General features: G+C 39.3%; 1 protein-coding gene across 3 annotated transcripts in view; it reads left to right on the forward strand.

Moving 5' to 3' along the window:
- The window catches only part of esrrga (estrogen-related receptor gamma a), a 163962-nt gene that overhangs the window by 18661 nt on the left and 119900 nt on the right, over positions 1-25401 (forward strand). For 2 of the 3 annotated variants that reach the window (XM_032513695.1, XM_032513691.1), the window contains exon 3: positions 24920-25000. The gene's annotated coding sequence lies outside the window, so the exon portion shown is untranslated. Of the gene's footprint in view, positions 1-1505; positions 1868-24919; positions 25001-25401 lie in introns of those variants that run through there. The other variant, XM_032513687.1, reaches the window with a different exon arrangement.

The following is a 25401-nucleotide window of genomic DNA, read 5'->3' on the forward strand; positions in this document are numbered from 1 at the left end:
CAAACATGTCACCTGCATGTAGCGCTTTGCTTTATGCATATTCATAACTTTTTACCATCTCAGGATCTAGAGCACAAACACAGACAGAAACAGCGTACATACCTCATTTCTTCTCTCACTTCTACTCCTCTCAAAGCTCACTTCCCTCTAAGATGTTTGTTTTGAACTTTACAGAAAAAAAGAAATGTTTACTTTTACTACTGCAGGAAAGTAAGTAACTGCTGGGCAGTGAGTAAAAAGAGAAAAATGTAGTTAAGCCAAATAGATTTTTTTTTTTTTTTGCCAAAATGGTTGCAGCTTTTCGTTTAAACAATAACCTATAGTGTTATAGCTTAATGCTACCAGAGTCAGAGCATCAGAGAGTGCATAGGCCCACACCTTCTCACTAAAACACACTGCTCACTCACAATTGCAAATTTATGGTCCCCTTCAGTCACATATTCTTATGCAGCTATGCTTTGGCCAGTTCGCCCTTGGCCTATTGTCTTTGTAAAACTCCAAACAGTCACATGGCTTGTGCCTTCTGGCAGCTATGAAACCCAAATTTCTCATTTAAAAGGTTTTTTTTTCCTAGCAAAAGCTGCAGTCCAGTGAGCTTGTGGTGGATCTTATATGTGTTTCTCCCAGGCAGTGTAAAGATAAAATGCTGTTTAAAAGCCCAGAAGACATGTCAGCTGAAATAGATCATAATGCAATGTATCCATGTGCCATATTGGCAATTTCAGGAGGATGAGCTAATGTGTCAAGAGAGCTTCGTATTGGAAACTTTCATAGCCTTCTTCAGAGGTGGGCAAAAAATATAAACAATATGCCAAGAAAGCAGTAGGCCTAAGTGTTAGGCATACTTCTAAAATTGCTATATTTATGCCAGTCTTTACTTTTAAAGCATTAATATAAAAGCAAAGTCTTTGAATGCATTGCTATCCTTAACCTTAACGTCCAACCACATATCCATATCATCTCACTGGAGTTTTAACGCTAACCATGCTGCTGTCATTTTAACAAAAAATATTATATTTAGGCTACTTTGTCAAGTAGGCATAGCAATTATCAAATAAATTGTTTCTTCCGCATTTTCATTACGCTTCCTAGTGAAACAGCGCCCTGTGGAGTGCTTGTTGATGACATGTAGCTTACCAAGAGAAGAGCAGGGGGAAAAAGTTCCGTCATACCACAGTAAAACTGTAGGCTAATTGGTGTATAGGCGACAGTGGGTGAAATAAATACGTGAAACCGAAAATCCGGAAACTAAGCAAAATAGTTTAACCAAAGACACAGAAAGTTACAGAATCTTTGTTTTAACTAAAGAGTCTTTGAACGCGCCGCGCAGTAACTCGCCGCTTCCATTTTAATAAGGGGAAGGCGACAGAAGGGAAGCGGTTCTGACCACGGCGGTAGGGGTATGAGGGGTTGCCGCCCACATGTAACGCTCTGCACCGTATTACGCTGAACTTCTGGCGGTAACCGCTGGGCGACCAATTTTAAAAACGCTGAGCTTTTTTTGGCAAACATTCTTGCAGGTAGAAGGTTAGAATAGGGAAAGTTAGCAAGTCTTTCAGTAAAGTCCCAGCTAGCATTAGCCTAATTTATATCAGCTAGCTAGCTAACGTTGCCTATACAAAACTACTTAACGCTAACTAGTTAGCGAAAATAAAAGGCAGACACCGGAAACGTTGGTGAAAAACAAACCGCTCAAAATGAATTGGCCTAGCTGCTGACTGAAAATACAATCTAATGGGTCGTTACTCTAAGACTGTATAGTAGAAATAGCGTTAACTGAGAAGCTTGGCCATGAAAAGATATCGTGTTATTGGCCACGTTGCTGTCTTGGACGGGACAGTGGTCTGCAGATACCAGTAGCTAGATGGTAAGTAGCCTACAATAAAACCTTATTTTAAAGCACTTTGTTTAAGGACTTTGTACGTACATGATTATTGTTTGTTATTTCTTCTAAGCCATTACTCGTGGCAAAATAGCCCGCCACTGTCTATACAAACATGTTGTGGATGTGGCTATATTGCTTAAATGTAATGTGCTTTGTTTGTCTGAATGTTGCTATTTCTGTGTTATAGTCAGAGCTACTGAAGTTTGTTATTGCATGTTGTCCAAACAGACACTCAGCACCATGGACAGGGCTGCATAGGCTGGTGACTGTAGTCTGTGCAGGGGTCTGGTAGTAACTTTGCTTTAAAGTTGTGCTGCATAATGGGTACTTGTCTTTCATGAGTCACTGTAAGGAATTCTACATGTAGTTTTTTGTAGGAGTATTAGTAGGGCATGTAAGCCATATCTTTGGTACATGCATGCATTTATATGTTTTGATGTGGACATAACTTTAAGATGCCATCACTGAGTGTTGTTATGCTCTTTTGGTGATTGGTACGTAATAACTAAGTAGGTAGGAAGTTTTGTATTACTGTTGCCAACATAATAATTTTTTATGTTAAGTAGAAAGATAACAGAGGTGTGTAAGTCATATCTGTGTGATGTAAAGCTGTTGTCTGAATGTCATCACACAGTTATGTTATATAACCACATTTGCTCCTAGTAAAACTATGCACAAATACAGTAAAAATACATGTGAAAAATTCTCTTCCCATAGGAACCAGGCTTGCACGATATTGCGCTATTTTTTTCCCTGCGATATACAGTAAGTATAATGCGAAATGAAAAAAGAAAAGATTTATTGAAAGATTACATAAATAGGTCTTTTTGGAAATAATAAATCACTACTGCGGTGATTTTGTAGGGGAGAGCATCTACATAGAAGACAAAAATTAATAAGGATCTTTTCTAATGTGAACCATTCTTTTTTGAACTTTAATGCTTTACAAACACCAAAGCATGTAAGCGCTGTGACTACTCTTCTTAAGTGATTTTGGAGAGGGAAATTAGGTAGAAATATGCTGGTTGACTAGCATGACACCATTGTATTAATTTAACACTATCAACCCAGGCCAAAGTGTATGACAATGACTGCATGTTGCTTACTCGTAATTCCAGGTTGTGGTCGACTAGCGGGGCCAGCTTGTTTGTTTGATAAATTGATCAGACCTGCATGTTACACACACTAGCAACAAACTCTGTGTATCCAAGAACAATTAAATCAGTGTAAATTACGTTAGATCAGCCACAGACTTCTGTAGTAGATTAGTGTTACTTTTCCAGTGTTGTGGCTCCAAACCGTAACGTTAGTTGGGACGGACAGACCCCTTGTTTATTTAGGCTAACGATATTAGTTTTAGCCTGGTTGATAGCAGCTTTCTTGGGGGGGGGGTGCCATAACGTTGTTATTATGTTACATTAATCAGGTGATTTAGTTTGTATTTGAAACAAACATAAAACACTGACTATTGTAGCTTCACTAACTACCCATCAAAAACTATCCGCATCACTGTGTCAACGGCAGCTGCTGCCTACGGTACTTTTCTACGCACGTCTCACTTCCCATTACAAACCCCATTGGACTAACATCCCATACACACGTTGTTCACATGGCTAGCTGTCTTAAATGGGAAGGGTCAACATCGCAACGTCCTGCGATATGACTATCGCGCATGCGCACATTGCAATGTCGATGCTAAAACACAGTATCGTCCAACCCTAATAGGAACACATGACAGGACATGTAAACCTTTGGAAAGCACACACACAGCAAGAGAGAGAGAGTGAGCAAAAGAGAGAGAGAAAAGGGGTATGGCGAGGTCAAATTTGTAGGGGAGTTTTTCTAGCTGTGTGTATGATTCAGTTTGGTTTACAACAGATGGGCCTACTGTGACCCACAGGCAAATACATGTAGCCCCCCACCTCTACCCACACACGCACAAACACACACACACACACACACACACACACACACACACACACACAATGACTGCAGATTTTTTGGTCCCAAGCATGTAAATATGATAATCACAGTTTTAGTGCCCTGGTTAAAAGAAGGTTGTTAGTGGGATGCATTATATAAATACAGACTTGACCATAGTTGAACGAAGACCCACTGTAGTCACATACCAGATATTACAATAATTCAAGGACGGTAAACTAACACAAGCAGCCGATACCACTCCAGTACATTGTTACTGTTACAATGGACTCTCCTGGTTGGACAGTACTTTACTTTTGCATGTATTTGTTCTTGATGAGGGTGTATTATAAGGGGCTGTGGCTCAGTGGTAGAGTGGTTGCCTGCCAATCAAAGGTTGGTGGTTCGAAGTGTCCTTGGGCAAGACGCTGAACTTCAAGTTGCTCCCGATACTACGCACCGGAGTGTAAATGTGTGGTGAGTGTTTACTTGATAAGCAGGTGGAACCTTGTACGGCAGCTCTTGGCCATGACCACAGTGTGTGAATGTACTCTGTAAAAGCCCTTTGAGTAGCTGTTGAGACTAGAAAAGCTTCATATGCAAACCGTCCATTTACATTCATAAATATTTTGCAGACAATAGAGATGGTCTTGGAACTGCGTTCCTGAACAGACTGAAAGAATGATTTCGGTGCCATTAGAATTCCTGCGCTGCTCTCTGATGCCTCAAAGCGGACATTATAGGCAACAGAAGCATCACTTTACTGGCGCTAGTTCAAATTACATTTAGCAGCAGGTAACGTTAGCCTATTGTTTGCTAGTAGCTGGCTTAAACACAGTTAAAATGCTGAAAGCTAAACAGTCTAACGTCTGGCTGTGTGTCACTGGAAAGGATTCTAACACTGCGACGTACACCAGTCTGCAGCTCAAGACACACTGTAGACCTAGCTGCACATCATGGCTACTGCCGCAGTTGGAGTTGTCGGACAAACAACACTGACGGGATTTCATTTTGCATTATATGTCTTTGTGATGTACCCTTCTGCCATCTAGTGGTTTTTTTTTTTTGTCGTTTAACAGCACTTGACTGCTGAAATAAGTTCTTGTTATTTAAATAAATTATTTAAATTTGACCATATGACCTTATCAATAGTTAACAACCCTAGCAGACAGTGGCCAATATTTTCCTGTTTTATATTGATAAATCACACAGACTGAGTAGGACTGAAATTCAGTATTTAGGGCCAGGAAAAGTTTACTTGCCTTGGTAAAAATGTGGCGTGAGGCATTTGCCAGTTTAACACCATAGAGTAGGAGGGGAATGGTAAAAGTGGAACAAAATGAAGATGAGAGGAGAGTGAATTTTAGGAGAGGAAGTAAGCAGAGTATGAGAGAGAAACAAAAGGGGGAATAAGATAAAGTAACTGGGGATATGAGGCAGAGAGAGAGGACAGGGTCACCATAGATAGAGGGAGAAGGAAGAGGGGGGCATGAGGGGGTTAGCTGGGTATCTCCACTGATTCCCAGAATCAATTAGATTCCGCAGGGTTTCCGTGGGGTCTTAAAAAGTCAAAAAAGTATCATACTGATAAACACAAGTCCTCATACTTGCCTTATAGCTTTTAAAGGGATCAGTCATAATCACACCTGTGTTCTTTTTCGGTTCTTGGCCCAAATGGTTGAACAAACCATAAGATCTTACCTCAATGTTTTGAGGTTTTGCTCTTGCACTCTCACTCATACACTCACTACTTTCTATTTTTCATTGCTGTCTTACTTTGAGTGCTTGTCTTCTCTTTTCTTTCATCTGCGCTGCCCTGTCTGCCCTCAGCAGCAAACCTCTGCTTATTAGAGAAAGAGAGAGAAACAGTGATTGATAGAGAGCGGAGAAAAAAGATAGAAGGAGGGAGAATGGAAAGAAATAGAAAGAAAATTGTGCTTGTCAGGATTTCTGAGTGTGTGTGTGTGTGTGTGTGTGTGTGTGTTGTGTGTGTGTGTGTGTGGTAAGAGACTGAGAGAAAAAGAGAGATATTTTTGCTTATCGGACAGGAAGTGGATCTCTTACAATAGCATTCTGACGTTTCCCCTTCTCTAATGTGGAAAACGGTTAAGATTCCTATTCCAGATACCACACACACACACACACACACACACACCACACACCACACACACACACACACACACACACACACACACACACACACGTCACAGCGGTGCAGATAAGATGCAGCTGCTGTGTAGACAGAATCACTGAGTCAGCCATATGTATTCACAGACTTAAGACAATTGCTAATTCACACTAACACAAAAGTGCACACAGAGACACAAACATACACAATTATACATGAGGCTTACATACTTCACATCCAGTTTCATATTTGCTATTCAGCTGTACCTCCAAATACAGTTATCCACACAAAATACAGAGAGGGTGTTCATAAACAGACAGATAAAGAGAAAGCCATTTGGTCTGGATGGGATGGTAAAAATGATGAGACCGAGAAAGGAGGAACATTCTGAGTCCAAACAGGCAAGAAGGAGTTTGAGGAATGGAAATTGAGAGAGGCACTGAAATAAAGGAGAAATCAAAACCAGACACACTAAACATTTTGAATCAATAGAACTGTTTGTAAGCAGTCCATAGAGAAAGTAATAAATGCCCATTTTGTAACTTTGTTTCTACTCGCATGGTTGAATAGTGATTAAACCTGAATCTATGTCAGCTAAACTTCAGCGTGTAAGATCTGTAGTAGAGAGAAATACTCTTGATATGCAGTACTTGCAATTATGCCTATTCACATGTATGGTGTGTAATAAATAAGAGAAATCAGAAGCATATATGGCCAACAATAGCCAGAGTGACATTAGGAGAAGATTATGCACTACAGTTTTTAAAGGTTTTAAATAACTTCAAGCAAAATGTTTGTTGGGGAATTTTTTTTGAATTAATTAGAAGACAAGCGTGTTTTGTTCAAATTATTTAAAAGTATAATCCTAAACTACATTATAGATTGGTTAAGTGATAGTACCTTCTGCTTCCATTCTGCATTATCATATGAAAATGTTTTTTGATGTTACTTAACATGGTAACTAGGGGTGGGGGGAAAATTGTGATTGTGAGTTTAAGTGACGATTTTGTGACGATTTTGAAAACTGATTCTTTTCCCTAGCATTGATACTTTTGATTGACTTAAATATTTTCTGCTTATACGGTACTGCTGATGGCAACTACATTATTTCTGTTTCCAGCAAAACAGAGCGATAGCAGAAAATGCAGAAAATCCATGTTTTGCAATTCTTTACAAATAATATAAATGTCAGACTGATTGACGTCAAGTGCTCTTTTTTTTATAGAAATGTCTCATGAAATAATTTCTCTAGAAGTGTATTATTTCACTTTTGTGTTTGTTAAAGTTGTTCTCCGTAAGATTTGAGTTAGGTTGTTTCTGGCTTTTTTCCTTGACGTTCCACTTCCGGGATTGCTCTGTTGCCAACAGAAATTCCTCTGGATTTTATTCATTTAGGCTGGATATACGTTGCCTTGGGCTTTCGTTGTGTTGGCATTTTAAACTCTGGTCGATTTATAAGGACTACGGTAAACTTTTTCTCAGATCTCTGCAGGGTAAATCCAGACAGCTAGCTAGACTATCTGTCCAATCTGAGTTTTCTGTTGCACGTCTAAAACAACTTTTGAACGTATATATTTCAGACCCTCCTCGCCGCGATGGAGGAAGGTCTGGCAAAGCGAGACTAGGGCTGTGTCTCAAATCGCGCACTTACGTTAGTGCACTTACAGAAGTACACTTCGTGCACTACGTACTATCTTGCATAGTGCGTACATTTTGACAGAGGAGTGTTGTCTCAAATCGCGCACTTTCATGTGCACTTACCGGAAATGACGACCACATTTCATCCCTTCTTCTTCTGTACAATTGGGAATTTCACCAAGGGGAGGGGGGGGGGAATCATTCCAGTCTGCCATTGTTTTTCGTCAAAAATAATTCCTGCTTTGTTTTTGATATTTATTTAACAAAATAAATGTGGTTTTTATTTGCTCCGTGTCACGACAGGATGACGACAGCGACGCCGCCGTCATGCCCCCCCCCCATTAGCTGAAAACTGTACACTGTATTGTAATATTATCAACTAATATCAACTAATTAACTATACCTATTCTTTGCAGTCCACTCTTTTATGTATATTCTTATGTTCATGCTCTAAAGATAAGTAACGTTAATATATTACGTTCATTTTAATGTTCAACGGTTTCTTGAGAACATCCGTGTGGCCCAGAGATAAGACTTGTTGTTTGTGAAGCATTTCCCTTACAACTTACCTAATACACAAAACATCATTACATATTTTATATAAGTTGTATTTTTGTTCTAAATTGTCTTCATTCATGATAATACAATAGTGAAAGCAGAAGGAACAGAATTGACATTTAAATAGATCCCATTCCTCTATTCGTATATGCAACATTATATGCTTGCAACGGTCATGCAACGTGTAATACAAAAGATAACAAACTTAAATACTTTTAATATTATTTTATTTTATAAATGTGCTTGTAGTTCTGCAGGCTCCCCCCCCCCCCCCCCCCCCCCCCCCCCAAGGGCAGGAAAGTCACCACAGACACGCAGATCCTATTAATTGACAAAGCAGCAAATACAAGTAGGCATGAGCCGGTATGAGATTCCAACAGTATGATAACCTTCATGGGTAAAAAAAACAACTTTTTTAAATCAACAAATAATTGTGATAATTAATCGTGATCACAATATTGATCAAAAATAATCGTGATTATCATTTTGGCCATAATCGTGCAGCCCTACGTGAGACCAGCTCAATTTAACACCACAGTCAAAGTAGGCTACTAACTTAGCAGAAATGTGTACTTGTCTGCTTAGTGAAGTTAAGTTAAAACGTTATCTTGACTTTGTTTGGGGCATCATGCACAAACAATGGGCCGTGATATTCTACGCTGCTGGTACAATGGCAGGCAGAGAGATTTCTGAACTGCACTTTCTGTCCGCGATGACTCATAAAAAACAGCTCATACCACAGGAACAATTCAACAGAAAACTGTAGTGGTTTTAAACCGCTACTTTTTCATACCGTGGTATACCTTAAAACCGGTAACTGGCCCAAGCCTAAAAAGGCTCAATAACCATTGTTTTAACTCACTCTTTAATAGATAGGAACGTAACAGACAATAAACTAGATGAAACTCTTACGGACAATGACTTTTAAAGAAGGAAAAGAAAATTTCAATCCTCAATACTATTGAATTGCAGAATCACAATAAAGACTTAGACTTAGACTTAGAATTAGCTTTATTAATCCCTTTGGGATGACTCCCGCAAGGACATTAAAGTTACCAGCGTCCGTTACAGCATGAAGGAGAAAAAAGAAGAATACAATACAAAAACACAATGATATGATATGATAATAATAATAATGCACAGGACAACACACAGTACATGTGGTCACATGAAGGGATTTTTTGAGGTGACTGGGTTCGGGGGTGGAAAAAAACACAATAATAAATGAAAATCGCAAACCAAACAAATCGGCACACCCATGGATTGTGAAAGAATCAAATCGGGACAAAAAGCATATCATCCCAGCCCTAATAGAAACATGGGACTTTCTCGGAAAATGTAATGATAATACACTTTTTACAGCCACAGGTTTTTATTAAATGCTTCCACACATTATGTCATGGTTATTCGTTCAGCATGGCTAACTAGTTTCCTTTGTTTTGTGTTAATAAAGAGGAGAAATCTAGCCTGTATACTAATAGGGCAAGAGGGCATACAGTAGATCTGTGACTGTGCATTTTTTAAATGCCCCCTGCTGGTGTATAAACAAGTTCAATTCAGTTTTATTTATAGTGTCATATCATAACTGATGTCATCTCGGGACATTTTACAGGTAGAGTAAGTCTAGACCACGCTATAATTTATAGAGACCCAACAATTCCCCCCCAAGAGCAAGCATTTGGTGTAACAGTGGTGGGGAAAAACTTTCAGGCAGAAACCTCGGACAGAACCTGACACTTGAAGGGCAGCCATGTGAAACCTGTATCCTGAGAATATGTTTTTTAGGGCCATTTACCCCCCATAATTTTTTTTCTAAAACTTTAAACTTCAACATCCCTGCCTCAGCAAATCACAAGCATTCAACTAGGCCTTGGAAGTCTAATAAATTACACAATAAATGGACAAAAAGACAGAATTTGTATCACAAATACTTCTGCACAATGGGAATAATAATGAAGAATATAAAATTAGGATTGACAGGGTGTGAGACATCCAGATGGTGTAACAGAAAGATAGAGCTATGATGCAAAAGTAAAGTTATGTCAGAGAAAAGGAGGAAAGGCTGACAGGCTGACAGCCTGACTGTAAGACAGAGAGGTAGACAGAGGTAGAGTAACCAGGAAAGTATTGCTCTGACTCACTTTTTCCATCTCAGTAAACAGGAATGATCCCTCTCTAGTCCAGAGCTATGTTTACGTGGTGTGTTTGTGTGTCTATAAGACAGAGAGAGAGAAGCAGAGAAAGAGTTATATAGTACGAAGTGAAGATTCTAAAATGGGTAGGAGATGTGTGTTATACATCAACCGTGGAACAGTGAGCCATTGAGTCCACTGTTGGTCATGCTTTCAGTCATGTTAAAATCATGTCAAAGACCCTTGTGTGAATCTATTTTCATTTTAGCCAGAAGGGAACCTGCAAGTGTATTAAAGTGCTCATATTATGCTAATTTTTAGTTTCATAATTGTATTTAGAGGTTGTACCAGAATAGATTTATGTGGTTTACTTTTAAAAAAACACCATATTTTTGTTGTACTGCACATTGCTGCAGCTCCTCTTTTCACCTTGTGTGTTGAGCTCTCTGTTTTAGCTACAGAGTGAGGCATCCCACTTCTGTTCCGTCTTTGTTGGGAGTTGCACATGCGCAGTAGCTAGGTAAGTACTGCTAAGTAGTCAGTTGCAGAGTAAGAGGGCGTGCCACGCTAGCAGCTAGGCGAGCATTATAACCTGTGTTACAAAGTGACGCACGTTTGTCACGGAGGTAAAGGCTGGACCACAACAGAACTCTTCGGAGCAGTTTGTGAACTTTGTTTTCTCTGCAAGATGGTGCTTTGGGGTGGACTTTGGGCTTTTTTCACTTTGTAAACCTATAATGTGCACAAAAAGGAAAGGAAAAAGCCAAAAAGCCTAATATGAGCACTTTAAAGTGCACACTCAGCACTGCCTCTGCTGCCTGGAGCATGGATTTTCACTAACACATGCTCTTTTTTTTACAATTACATAGTGTGAATTAGTGGTGTGCGATTTGACAATTATAGATTATAGATCAAAATTTCTCCACAATCTTCTTTTACAGGGTTTGTTATTATGGTGCTACAGTACACATTTAGCAGTGTTTCCCCTTCATATGGTGCAGTGTTGTTGCCAGCTGATCATTGCTGCTGCTATACAAATCTCTCCAAACTCAATAAACTCGCTATCTCTACTTTAACCAACCAGAGTTAGGTTTAAGCGAGGATTAGATTGAACACCCCCAAATAGAAATGTCCTGATCATAATGTCCAGATAGAGCTGCAAACAGTTTTTTTGTTTACAAAAATATGTTTTAAGCTTAATACATTAAACTTGTGCAGCAAATTAATAAATTACCGCCAAATCAATTGGGATCCCAGGGTTTTTAAAACTACACTTATTGATGCGTCTTGTCTTTAATAGTCAATCTTTGGTTTTCTTCTCACGTGTAACTTCGATGTCGGCTCCAGGGATTACAGCCTATAAGTGTTGTTAAGAAATGTGGAGAATTGGAGTAATCCGCTTCTGTAAAACGGATGACTAAGAAAGACAGATTTTTTTTACTTTTTGCCAAGGTCTGGCAAGCTACGAGACATCTCTGGACAGACCGTGGTAAGTGTCAGTGCGCCGTCCAGGCTGTCTGGCGATGTGTCTGTGGCGCAGGGCCTGTGATTAAAGGTGGTGATCTCTAGGCCTGCACAATTAATTGTTAAAAAAATCACAATCTCGATTCACCCTGTTCACGATTTGATTTTTAAATGACTTTGATTTAAAAAAAATAAAAAAATAAAGTTGTAAAATGGAACACAACAAACAACAGTCCGTTTTCCTCGCCTGACCTCATGGCGGTACCAAAAGTCAGAAGAAAGCAGCAGAGTCCTATTTGATTATGACTGTGTCAGATAAAAGCAAGTGCCTTGCAGTGTAAGGTGGTAAAATATGTGGACATCCCATGAATGTGAAAGTAGCCTACATTTGAGAAATGAACATAAGGATGCTAACCTATCTTACCTTAAAACGGTAAAGGAGAACACCGAGCCCCCTTTTGCTGATACAGAAGCTAACCCCGGTAACGTTTCAGCCATGGAGGTATGGCTACGTTGCCAGCTGCATGACGGCAACGACAGCAGGACAGAGAACACTACAGGAGGGCTTTCACAGGCGACCAGATAGGCGACCAGATAGCTGGTTAGTAAACAAAAGGGAACATGGGTTAATATGTGGATTAATAATGGGATGTCTACACAACTGTGGGAGTCGATCGACTTCAAAACGTTTGCCACTTTACTTGAACCAAAGTTCCATACATTGTGAATACATATTTCAAAAATGGTATGATGTTTTTGTTGAGTTATTAATACACAATACTTTTTTCTGACCTTTTCCAATCCCCTAACAAATAACCCATATTACAAAAAAGACTAAAACTAAGCTTTTAAAAAAAATAAAAAATAAACTAGCAAACCTGCTTTAAAAACTAATTAAAACTAAACAGAATTTGAAAAATAAAAGTCAAAACGAAATAAAAAATAAAACTAATAAAAAATGCAAAACTATAATAACCTTGGTTTTGTACTGCCAATTTGTTTTGGTTTGTCATGATCAAAAAGGCAGAAAATTGCAAAAGTGTCTGTGTGTGCGCATGTGCGTGTGAGACTACTTGTAGGTATATTTATTTCAAAACAAACATGTTTTTTAAAAGGTCTACATACCTACACATTTTTCATTTTTCTTCATTTCTACTCTTATTCCAACTAAGACACTTAACATCTTCTCTGTACACTTCTCATTCAAGTCCTTATACTATAATTCTCAAAACCCCCAAAAAATGTAAAAACCACCCTTGCACCCTTTCATCTTTTTCTACTATTCTAAACTCTTCTTACCCCTTCAGCTGCTTCCTCTTGCAGGGCAGAAATGCAGTTTAGCTCACAGCTGTTCCTCCAGCTATACAGGACAACATCAGTTTTTCAGCAGCCCGCAATCACACTGCATTTGCATTCTCTAGTTTACATTGTATTTAAAATAAAATAAAAATTTTTTACTTCATTGTCACAGTTGGTTTTTATTGCTGTTAATTTATTTTATCAACAACTTTGAAATTATACATTATTTTATATATGAATACAATACAGTTAAACATTGGATCAAAGGTCTGAATCCACAAGACGAATTTACCTAGAATCGCCCAGAAAAGCTTGAGTGGTGTTCCCCTTTACCCATGATGAAAGAGGGATCAGATTTTCATATGTACCACAGTAGGGTCGACTATTGTCTGACTGATGAACAAACAGGCGGGCCATCCCCTAATCCCAGTTGGATTTTTCACACACACCCACACACACACACACACACACACACACACACACACACACACACACACACACAGTCAAATCCCACTGTGTGTGTGAACAAACAGAGGATGAAAGGCAAGACAGCTAGGGGAAGAGCACATATAAAGAGCTGCTGTTTTATTAATGAACCTGGAAACAGACTTGGGATTCTCAGGATCTGTTTGTGTGTGTGCGTGGTGCGTGTGTGTGTGTGGTGTGTGTGTGTGTGTGTGTGTGTGTGGTGTGTGTGTGTGTGTGTCACACAACAGCAGAAACCAAGGTGGGTGCCTGGACTATATTGACACACACACACACACCACACACACACACACACACACACACACACCACACACACACACACACCACAAGGCCTCTAATAAATTCACCCTAATTCATTCTCTCTTTTCTCCGGGGAAAAGCCAGCAGTTTGCCTGATCCAAGGAAGCTTCACGTTACCTTCTCTAAATAATTAATGCTCTCTCTCTCTTTCTCTGAGTTGCACTCACTTGCTCTCTTTCTGCTTTCTGTGTATCTGTCTGTTTCTCTTTTCCTTCTGTCAGGTTTATTTTTTCTGATTCACTTTTTGGTCCATCTCTATTTCTGTTTCTATTTTCTTCTGTCCATCTTTCCTCCTCTTTCTAGTGTCTCATTGCGTATTGTCTCTATATTTCATGGAACACACACGCCGCTATAATACCCCCAATTTAATTAGTAAATTTTAAATGAATAGCTAATGCAATCAGCGCCACAACTTCTAGAAACTTCATAAAATTGATAGTTTTACACACACTGTGCATTTACCTTCTGTAGATCGCAGGCGTTAAAGCGCCCATATTATGCTTATTTTCAGAGAGAGAAAGGGGGGGGGGCTGAGACATCATCTAGGGTCCGGATGTCCCTCTAAAGAATTGAAACCATTGAAAAGTGTCTTCATGTATGCACATTGTGCGTGAAAATGATTTTGTGAATGTGTGCCTGTGTGTGTCTGTATTTCTGTCTATGTTTGTGGGAGTGTGTGTGTATGGGCAGGGACCTTCTTCCCCCACTACCATAGGGATGTGACCCCACTAACCAGAGGTTAAGTGCTCCTTCTCTCTTTCTCTAACATTCATCTTGTACTCTCTCTCTCTCTCTCTCTCTCTCTCTCTTTCTCTCTCTTTCTCTTATTTTGACATGCTATTCCCATTTCTATATTTCTTACCATTGGATTTCTCTCCAACTAATTTTCTGTGTCTCTACTGAGGGTTGTCAACTGGAATCCAGATGCTTACCACTGACTGTATCCCTGTGAATATAAAATATATCATTTGATTTATATTTATGGTATCATGGCTGTCTATTTGTCTCTTAAATAGCTATGTTTTCTGAAGTAATATTGATAGAGCAGGTGCTGGGATGTGTTCTGTTGGGTTTAAGCTATATGAGCAGAGAAAAAGAGCGCTAGACGCTAGGCTAATTTTTGCAGTATTTAACATTGAAACACTGCAGAGCTAAGTTGTCTATCTGAGCTGAGAACAGAAAGTGTTTTGCTGAGTCAAGTTACTTACTATGCTGTATATCCGACCAGAGGTCTGTGTGGTTATATTGAAGCAGCCTTGAGTTGAATATTTGTTGTTGATCACTACCGAAGCTCCGGAGCCAAAACAATGGTATGCGGCATAGAGTTGGGCGGGAAATTTTGATATGTCAAACCTCCAACCTATTTCACCGCGGTACATGGTATTACAGTGACTAATTAAAAAATATGATGTAAGGCTCAAACGGCGTCACCAAACTGTTGGCTTGTGCCTATACCATTCAGAAACTGAATACCAAACACTAATACTGAAACACCTCTCCCTCCTCATTAGGTCGGAACCCGAAATGCTGCCAAACTGCAGAAGTTGTGTTCTTCTCCGAGACCAGGTCACTCGGTGTGTGACTTGCCTAATATTTAATCCTTGTCTCCTATATAAGTGCATTGCATTTTCTTTTGTGACGGAATTGAAACTGATACGTTGCTATTTTTAAGACAGCACAGTACACCGCATAACTGTATTACCGCCCAACACTAATACAGGACTAGGTCTGCACTATTAATTGTTATAAAATCGCAAAAAAGTTTTTTTTCTTTTTAACTTCAATTCTCATTTAATTTGACAAGCCAACTGCATCACAAATGCTACTACTTTCTTCTGAGAGTTTTAAACAAACACTATATAAAATAGGTTTCTCTTTATTGAAACCTCTATGTTTACAGGCTTGTGGTGATGCACAATGTGCTATATGTGCCAAAAAAATCTTCATGTTCATGTGTGCAATAAACGTTACACTTTGTGTAAAAAATATCGTGGCAGAGAATCGTGATATGAATTCTAAGCTAAAAAGTCGAGATTCATATTATTCCACGAATTGTGCAGGCCTGAGGGACAACCCTAGAGAGCTCTTTTCCTTTAGGACACAAACACACATACTTCTTATCAAAGCCCCAAGCTCCTTCCCTTTGTATTACATGGGTCCCTAGTAGGGCTGTCAACGAATATGGAGGTCAAATTTGAGTATTATAACTGTAAAAATAAACAGACATTCAAATATGGAAATGAATATTTGTTGTGAAAAAGCAGCACTACCACACCTGTCTGCCTGTGGGCGCGTTGGGCCTGTGCTGCAGCTCCCTAAATGACTCTAAACCTTCAGCTCCCAACAGAGTCTGAGAAATATCCGATTGTTCCCAGTTGGCCAGAGAATTCACAGCGGGCGTGTTGATGATCCTTCACACGAATGGCACGAAAACCGGAAGATTCCAAGGGTAAAGAAGATGGGTCATTTAGCAAAGGCTGCCACAAAAATATCATACTGGAAAAATTACGAAATTCAGGAACTTCTGTCAGTAAGGGCAGACACCGAAATCATCAGACAATTCAAGGAACAGCAAGAGACTCGGTTGTTTATGCCCAAAGTACGATCCCCGCGATGTCGAACGTGTCATCTCCTGCCTCTTTCACTCTCTAGAGCAGGGGTCTTCAACGTTTTCCAGGCCAAGGACCCCCAAACTGATGGATTGGGGACCCCCTAACTATATATATTGTATAAAATTGTGTTATATCAAACTGGTCCTATAGTGCCATGTGTGCATTGATGACTGAAAGACATCTTCTGCCTCCATTTATCTGTGTGTTGAATTCATGTTAATGTGTATTTAAAGACATTTCAATTAGTGGAAAAAATTGCAGGGGGGGGGGGGGGGGATATAAAAAAAGTCTAATCAACCAAAACTTTCGTGACCCCCATGCAGTACCTCCGCGGACCCCCTAGGGGTCGCGGACCCCCTGTTGAAGACCCCTGCTCTAGAGAAATAGAGGGAGGGAGGTCAACAGTCTTTTAATCTCTAAAGTTTTACGGTATAGGACATTATTTTATTAGTTTACTTTGTAATGTGTATATATGTAGACCTGTTTATGTTGAAATAAATATACCTATACAAGTAGTTATGTCTCCCGTTTTATTGGTTTGCCCTTTTGGACACAATGTTCACAAATAGATGTTTGATGTGTTTTTTAGAAGGAATGTCAGGTTTGGCCGATTTTGACAGCCCTAATTTGTTATGCTTTATGTTTTTCAATCTTTATCTTATTTTTCCATCCTAAGTCCTATTGTTGATAAAAGAAGAAATAGCCTGTTACTGTAAGTACAAAATAGTCTTCCAATTAATACATTTCTTTGTCTTTATTTTATTTATAAAATGCAAACAAATAAAATATTGAGATAACATGATGTTGTTTTTAACTGTCTATTCATGTGTTTTATTGGTTTTTAATGCTTTAGATTTTTAACTGTTTGTACTTGTGTTTTATCTGTTTAACTGATTTTATGTAAAGCACTTTGAATTGCCCTGTTGCTGAAATGTGCTATACAAATAAAGCTGCCTTGCCTTGCCAAGCTGCCTTACTACAATAAATTTTTATTTTCTCTAAATCATCAGTAAAAAACAAATGCTTATATTTCATGCTGCTTAACAAATCAACTGGATTTTACAGTATGCGTACGTGCGTGCGTGCGTGCGTGCGTGCGAGCAAGTGTGTGTGTCTGTTTTTGTGATGGTTGGTTCTTAGCTGATAGACTGTGAGAGTCAAGAGTCCCTAATCCTTGCCATCAGAGACTGCTCAACACACACACACACACACAAACACACACACACACACACACACACACACACACACACACACACACACACACACACACACACACACTCTCTTATCAGCTTGCCCAGTGAACCATTATGATGTGGTGTGTATGTGTGCGCTGATGAGGGGATACCAGTCCTCCCTTGACAGAGGTAATCCTGTTCAGTGGCAGGTCTGGATATCCCAATTGGTGTGTGTATGTGCTTGTGTGTGACTCTGTATGTATCCCATAGCAGCAGGTCATAGAGCCCAAATCAACCAAGTCTGTTAGTCTCTCTGTGTTTGCCAGTTTGTCTGCTCTACTGTCTGTCCCATTGTGCCCACGTCTCTTCATCTTAACCATTGAGTCAACTGAAACATAAACTTGAACCTTTATAGATGAAATAAGCAATATAGTTTACTTTCAGAGTCAGTGAATTGAATGACTTCGGGATATATGGTAACGGGCTGCTAATTGTGCTGAGAAAAAAGATGGTAAAAACAAGGTAATCAATTTAGAAACCATACAGCTATCATTAATAGATTGTGATTTGTGTCCAATTACCAAGCAATCCTGAGTTTCTTTTAGAGGGGATCTTTCCCCATCCTTAACCATGGGAGTTCAGTTGCCTAGATTTAACCTTACTTTAACGATAGTAATGTACATAGTATCATGCCCATTATGAAAGGCAGTCTAGTTTGTTGTGTAAATACTGTGTGCACAACACCCAGATACAAGATGAACAAAATTGAGATTTTTCTGACTCCACACAATGTTATCTAGATTCAAGATGTTACAGAAAGATTATGAAGGTGTGTACAACTATTAACCATATATACATTAAATATGCAGCTGGTTGTTGTTTGAAGCATTCAGATCTAACTGAGAGTGTATGTCTGGAATGACGCGAACAAATGTGTTTCCATGCTTTCAGGTGTTTAGGTATGAGTTAACGTAATGCAGGTGTGTCTGTGTGTTTTGAAGAAGATTGTATACTTGTGACCTTCTCAGTGACGTTGATGATAGGTTTACACTGTCCACACACTGTACACACCCATAGGTGGTCATTTTTAGTGAGTCCCAGGTAGGGCTGCACTGTTCAGGGGGGACACATTTTCAAAAGGCCGATCTGAGTGAAGTTTAGAAAGAATAAGGAATGCAGACATCGTCGGCATGGTCTGTTGACGTCATTGACGTGCATAATAAGCCATGTACAGGTGCCGCTGGTGTAGAGAGAGAGCGGCTGGTTTGTCTCTGCCAGCTTAGTTTACCAGAATTTGTCAGAATTTCAAGATTCGTGGCAAACTAAGATAAACACACTAAAAACCATCAGCTTATGTTTTATCTTGTTTGTAAAAAAAAATTACAAACAAAGAGTAGCAAGCTGTAGTTGTTTAAAACAGCGCGGTGGCAGACTGCATGCAGACCTTAAAGATGAACTGAACTGTAAGAATAAATGTTGATAGCTTGTTGGTTTTGATAATTAAAAATAAATTACACTAAAAATTTTGATTAAACAAATAAATATAGCTTTTTTTTAAGCAACACAAAAATTGCGTTTGTTAGTATTAGAATGCTGACAATTTTGATGACGTCACTGGCATGGTAGGACCTGCAAAGGTATATAGGTAACGGCTGCAGCATATTATATGCACACGAAAATGAGTAATTTTAATGGCGCGTGTTACGCATTTGAGCCTGTGAAGGACATGCCTGTTGTGTCTGACTACCACCACATGGAGTGTCAGGCTCCACCTTCAGTACAGCATCGTTTGGGGGGGAGTGACAGTGACCGGTGTGTGTGTGTGTGTGTGGGCGCAGCCTACTGTCATGTTCTCTCATTTATTGTATCCAAGCACATTATACATTTTAGGAAATAGACTGCTTATACATTGTGTGCATTTAGAGAAAATAGAAAAACATGGTTGAGGTCCTATTCGTTTAAGAAAATATAGGCAGATAAATGGAAAATGTAATTGGACGAATTAATCCAATGGGATCGCTTGTTAGGTTCACGTAGGAGAGTTACCCCAGTTTGACCATAGATGCACGGAGGATTCACGAGTTTTGCTGTTTACTTTACTTTAGGCAAGTGCAGAGTTGGCAGATTTTTTTTAACTTTAGAACTAGCAGCTGTTTCTGCATCAACAATGTGCCCTGAGATGGTGAACATCAGCTAGCTTCAGGGTGAGTAGAGAGGGACATTGGATTCTGTGGTTTAGTTAGCGGCTAGTAAACACATTATTATTGATCTGTGATATCGTCAGAGTCTTGGTTTATTTATACAGTCTATGGTTGGAGTGCTAGCTTGTGGAGTTTGTCATAAGAGTGCTTCCAACGTTTTTAGTTGCTAGCCCTTTCCTTAGGTTGGATCGTTTGGTATCTAGTAGTGGTAATTGAGACATGTTTTGTCTCAATTTCAAGCAAGGCCCAGTTTGTCAGTCTCAGTTTTGTTGAACACCATAAAGCCTACACGTTGGGCTTTATTCTTGTAAGTGAATATGTTCGTGTTTTGTGTATGTGACAACAACATTACATGTTCGCTACAGACTCGAAATCCAAGGCCTGTCGGAGAGCTATCCAGTTTTAAGGCAGCTAGCCATGAGTTGAGGACTGGTTTCCTGGTCCAAGGTGGCCTGTGGAAATGTGTCGTAACCCCAGCTGCCTTGGCCCTATACAATTCATTACTGCCTCAGACTCTTTGAAGGCTGTTGCTATGGCTGTGCTGCTAGTGCTAGTTAGCCACGAAGTAGCTTACCATGCCAGTGACGTACAACACTCTCAACTTCTGTTATATCACCATCACTCAAAATTCCAGTTCAGTTCATCTTTAATGTTACCATGCCCTCTCCATGGAATGGCTAAGTAGACTGGATGTTTTCGCTGAGATGCTGTAGCATTGGTTGTGCTATTTTGTTAAGATAATTTGATTTCACAATAGACACACTGTACAGAATTTTCTTTTTTTTTTTAGAACTTGAAATGATCCAAAACTTTCTGTTGTTTTCTCCGCCTGTTTCTTCTCTTAGCCTTTACTCTCTTTCTAATTTTTAAGCAGCGATGTGTTGTGCAATATTAGTAATCATCACAGTGAGCGGTACGTTAGTTATATTGTTTTAACAAAGCTTCAAAGCAAATAATTAGGATCGATGATTTTTAGTAATCAATTTATTCAAGTTACTCGAGGAATGGTTTCAGTTGTAGTCCCATGGCTCTTAAATACCTTTTTTGACCATCCTCCTCTCTGAAATGATTAGGTCACACCACAAATGAAGGACACTTGCAATGCAAGAAAAATAGATGGTTTTAAGGAGCAGAAAACTTTTAAGAGTGGTAGAGCCTGATAAGACATTGTTATGATCCTCTCTGTCTGAAGAGTGCAAAGGTCCCTGTTCTAGTCGCCTAAATCCCTGAATCTTATGTACCATTTCGCTATTCTGATGTAGCTTTAAATTCCTTAACTTGACAATACCACTCATTAATACACATTTTATGATGCATTTTTACCACTGAGTAGGCCTGCACAATATTGGAAAAAACCTACATTGCGATATTTTTCCCCCTGCGATATATATTGCAATATGAAAAAAAAATAAGTCATTTTTAAAAGATGACATAAATAGCTCTGTTTGGAAATAATAAATCATTCTCGACTACTGCAGTGATTTTGTAGGGGAGAGCATCTACATAGAATAAAAAAGTTAAAAGGATCTTTTCTAATGTGAACCATTCTTTGTTGAACTTCAATGCTTTACAAACACCAAAACAAGTAAGCGCTGTGACTAACGTTACTCTTCTGAAGGGATTTTGGAGAGGGACATAAGGTAGAAATGTTGCATCAATCCAGTGATTTAGTTTGTATTTGCAGCAAACATAAAACACTTACTACCCATCGAAAACTATGCGCATTACTGTGTCAGTGGCAGCTGCTGGCTACTGTACTTTTCTACACACGGAGAGCCTCACTTCCCCGAACAAACCCCGTTGGACTAACGTCACATACACACGTTGCATACATGGCTATCTGTCTTAAAGAGAAAGGGTTGGACGTTAATAATCATGTAAAAGGAGAACGGTGGAAGTTTACTTTTCTATCAAGCAGCAAAAAAGGATTATGTCAACATCGCTCATGCGCACATCGCGATGTCGATGCTAAAACACAATATTGTTCAGCGCTACGACTGAGTAATGAGTTGAAAAACCTACCTCAACTTTTAAAGGCTGGAGGAACTGCAAGGGGAGAGCAATAATTCATATATTCCTGCAACCTTGATGAATGGAATATGGAACAATCATAAAAAGTGGTCATAAAAGGTCAGATGGTCTGTTTACCCCCAGATGGCTCAGTCTATCCACTCAGATCAAAGTTAAGCCACAGGAAAACTTTTTTATATTTGTACACTTGGGCCCTTTTGACCTAGATGCATTCTTACGACGATTTCAAAATATTAGCGATTGATCCAAAGTAGTCATGGGCTGGTAACCGGCTTTAAAGTATACCGCGGTTTGAAAAAAAACACTAACATTTTCTGTCATACTGTTCCAAAGCTATGAGCTGTTTTGAAGGACATACAGGGCAGTTTAGGAATCCCTCTCACTGCCAGTGTGCAGTGTTTCAAAACAAAATACATTGTGTTCAATGGAAAAAAAGGTGTGTGCCCTGGATGTATGGCTAGGTTACTGCATACTTTCAGATTTAAATGCAACGGACGCAGGACGCTTACCTAGCAACATCACTGCCTTCTGTGTGCGCGTACAGTATAGGTTTCATGTTAGAAAAACAAGTGTGCGTACTTTCATGTTGACATGGTTTGAAATAGTACACTGTACGAGTATGTTTAGCCATGTGTTTTGGGAGCGTTACAGTGTCTGTTTTCAGGACACCAGCGGGGGGCTAATGGAATGGCTTTGTTGGTTTAAAGGAATTACCAGCCTCCTTCGCCAAAATCAACTCATAATCTGCTTTATTGGCACCACGCTCACCACGCTCACTGCCACATTACTGGCAGTACCTACCAGCACAACACACACACATCAGTGGTGATCAGCCAAACACAACTACAAGATGCTAACTCTCTTGTGAAAACTGACTAAATGGGAAGAGAGAGGGAGAAAAAGACAGAGAGTAGAGAAATACCGGTAAGACAATAAGAAAGGGGGAGAGGTATGAGGTGAAGAGACAGACAGTGAGAGAGGACGGAAAATGAAAGAGTGGGGGGTGAGACACAGGAAGATGAGATGCTGCAGGGTTATCAGTGATTAACAGTTCCACCCTATAGAACGTTGGGTTTGGCTTCAAAGAAAAAGCTGCTTTTTGTTTGCCTTGAGTGTAACTCTGTTAGAAATGTAGTGGGTATACACACAAACACACACACACACACACACACACACACACACACAAGGGAAGATGGGTGAGATTAAAAAGAGGAGGGTGAGAGTCAAGAGAAAATGACAGAGGGCAAGCAATGGAAGGATGGGAAGAGGAAGGTGGAAAACAAGAGAGTAACATTCATTTTTTTAGCTAATGTATTTTTCTTTGTTTGTAAAATGACCCAGCAAACAGCTTGGCTTCATGTCAGGATAAACACAATGCTGCTGGGTTTGAAACTACACTTATGTCGCATTCATTGGGAGTTGAATAAAGGACTGTTGGAATTTTTATCAGATGACAGATGAATTTCATTTTTCCAAACTCTGCGCCGAAACCAGACCAGTAATACAACTGGAAGAAAAAAGTGGGTGATGGAAGCACCATTGTGAACTAAATACTTAGGCTTTAAGAAAAACAACCCAAAAAACCATTTTAACAAGGTGAAAAGTTTACTCATGGTTTATGACTTCTTATCACATACAGTAAATGCATTACATTTACAAATGTTGGACCATTTCACAAATCATCAAAACCTCAAACCAAGCTTTGCATTTTGGTTACCGACTGTTCAAGGCTTTCCTCTATGTTGTTTTGGTGGTTCCGTCTAATTCCATCAAGCTTTAGAACTCTCAAAATTCATCAAAATGAGCTTTCAAAATCAGAAACAGAGATTCCCCCTGTAATTTTTTACTTTCTCCACTACCTGCCTACTTGTGGAAGTCTGAAGAACAAAAAACAGACAGCATAGCTTGCCAGTACACGGGTAAAAAGAATCGAATCGTGACCTTCAAATCAAAAACCTAGATGGAGACTGTCATCTTTGACTTAAAGTACTAATTAGGCAAAACAAACTAATGTGTACTATTGATGTTTTCTGGTGTATTAGATGTAGGCTAGTAGTTTCTTGCAAATTTCACATAAACCCATAGATATGATACATATTCAGCTGTTAAAAGCCCAGTGCTCATGTAATCGCAGAAAAGCATTGACAGAAGGCCCTTTGCACTTGATTAGTTAATGTTGATGACAGCAAGACACATTTGATTCATTGTTCTGACACATTTGACACATTTTAAACTTACTTTTTATTGACATAATATTACCACAAAATCAAAAAATAGGGAACACTTTTTTATTCAATGTAACCACTCTGCAAACACTGAATGAAATCTAAATCAGTGGAACCTTGGACAAAACACGATACCATCACCTTGACTTAGAGAGACCTTATTTATCTCTGCCAAAATCTAGTCTTCATCAATTGCAACAAGTGGAAGGGTTTTGCTTATTGGTGTGATGCCCGCGCGTATAAACACAACCGTAAAAGTGAACACATTTTTTCAGCACAACCTTTTACACACACATTGTCTCAAAACGGTCTCCCCGTATACACACATATACACACAGAAGTAAAATGCTCCATCAAAGTAGAAAAGTGGAGCGAGAGAGGGAGAGAGAGAGAGAGAGAAAGGGAGCGGTCTGAGATCTGAGAGGAGAGGAGAGGAGAACAATGGCTTTAAGTCTTGACAAACACTTAGCCGAAGCCTTTAGACTAACACTTTGGAGCAGACATATCTGCCTGCATACCAATAGTAAACACTGTCACTCCCCATCTAACTCAGAGGCTTTTGAAGTTCTATTCACAGAGATAGAGAGAAGGGAGGTGAAGGAGGGGATGGAGGTAGAGTGAGTGCAGTGCAGGGGATAAGGGAGAACATGAAGAAATGAAAAAATAAGAAAAATAAAGGAGAGAAGGAAAGAAGGAAATTGTCTGAATGAGAGAAAGAAGTAACACCTTTTATTTCTAAAGCAAACGGTAGCATTGCTGTTTGACCTTTTTTCCTCGTTTTCTCTCCTTTTTCCTTTTGCTTTCCTCCTCTCTGTCTCTGTCTGTTTATTTCCCTCTCTTTCTCTCTGTTTCCACCAATATCTAGATCACAGCAGTAAGAATAAGTGACACACAGAAGGAAGACGAGGAGGAGGACACAGAATGCATCCCGGTCCATAACATTATGGTACATCATTTGTAATCTTGAGGTTGTCCCTGACTGTCTGTTTCCCTCTTTTTTAACTACTGCCACTACAGCAACCATTGAAGAGCGATGGTCTATAAGTAACCCAAGGAGTTAAAGAGGGTTTTAAGGTGTGAAAGTGTATGTATGTGTGTGTATGTTGGAGCCTTCATTAGTGCTGATGCAGTGCATGTTCAACCATCGGCTGAAACAATTCTGTTTTTCGAGCTATGATTATATTGATTTTTGCTTGTTTTAAGTCACTTCTGTTAATCTGATTTTATTCTCTGCTGCCTTACTTTTATCACATAGTTATAACAACACTGTGGGAAAACCTTTTTATCCTTACAATATCAACTTTCTACCACCTATGGCAAACACTAGCTTGCTTTATGATGTTTACA

The sequence above is a fragment of the Etheostoma spectabile genome, chromosome 1 (assembly GCF_008692095.1).
Source record: "Etheostoma spectabile isolate EspeVRDwgs_2016 chromosome 1, UIUC_Espe_1.0, whole genome shotgun sequence".
NCBI lineage: Eukaryota > Metazoa > Chordata > Actinopteri > Perciformes > Percidae > Etheostoma > Etheostoma spectabile.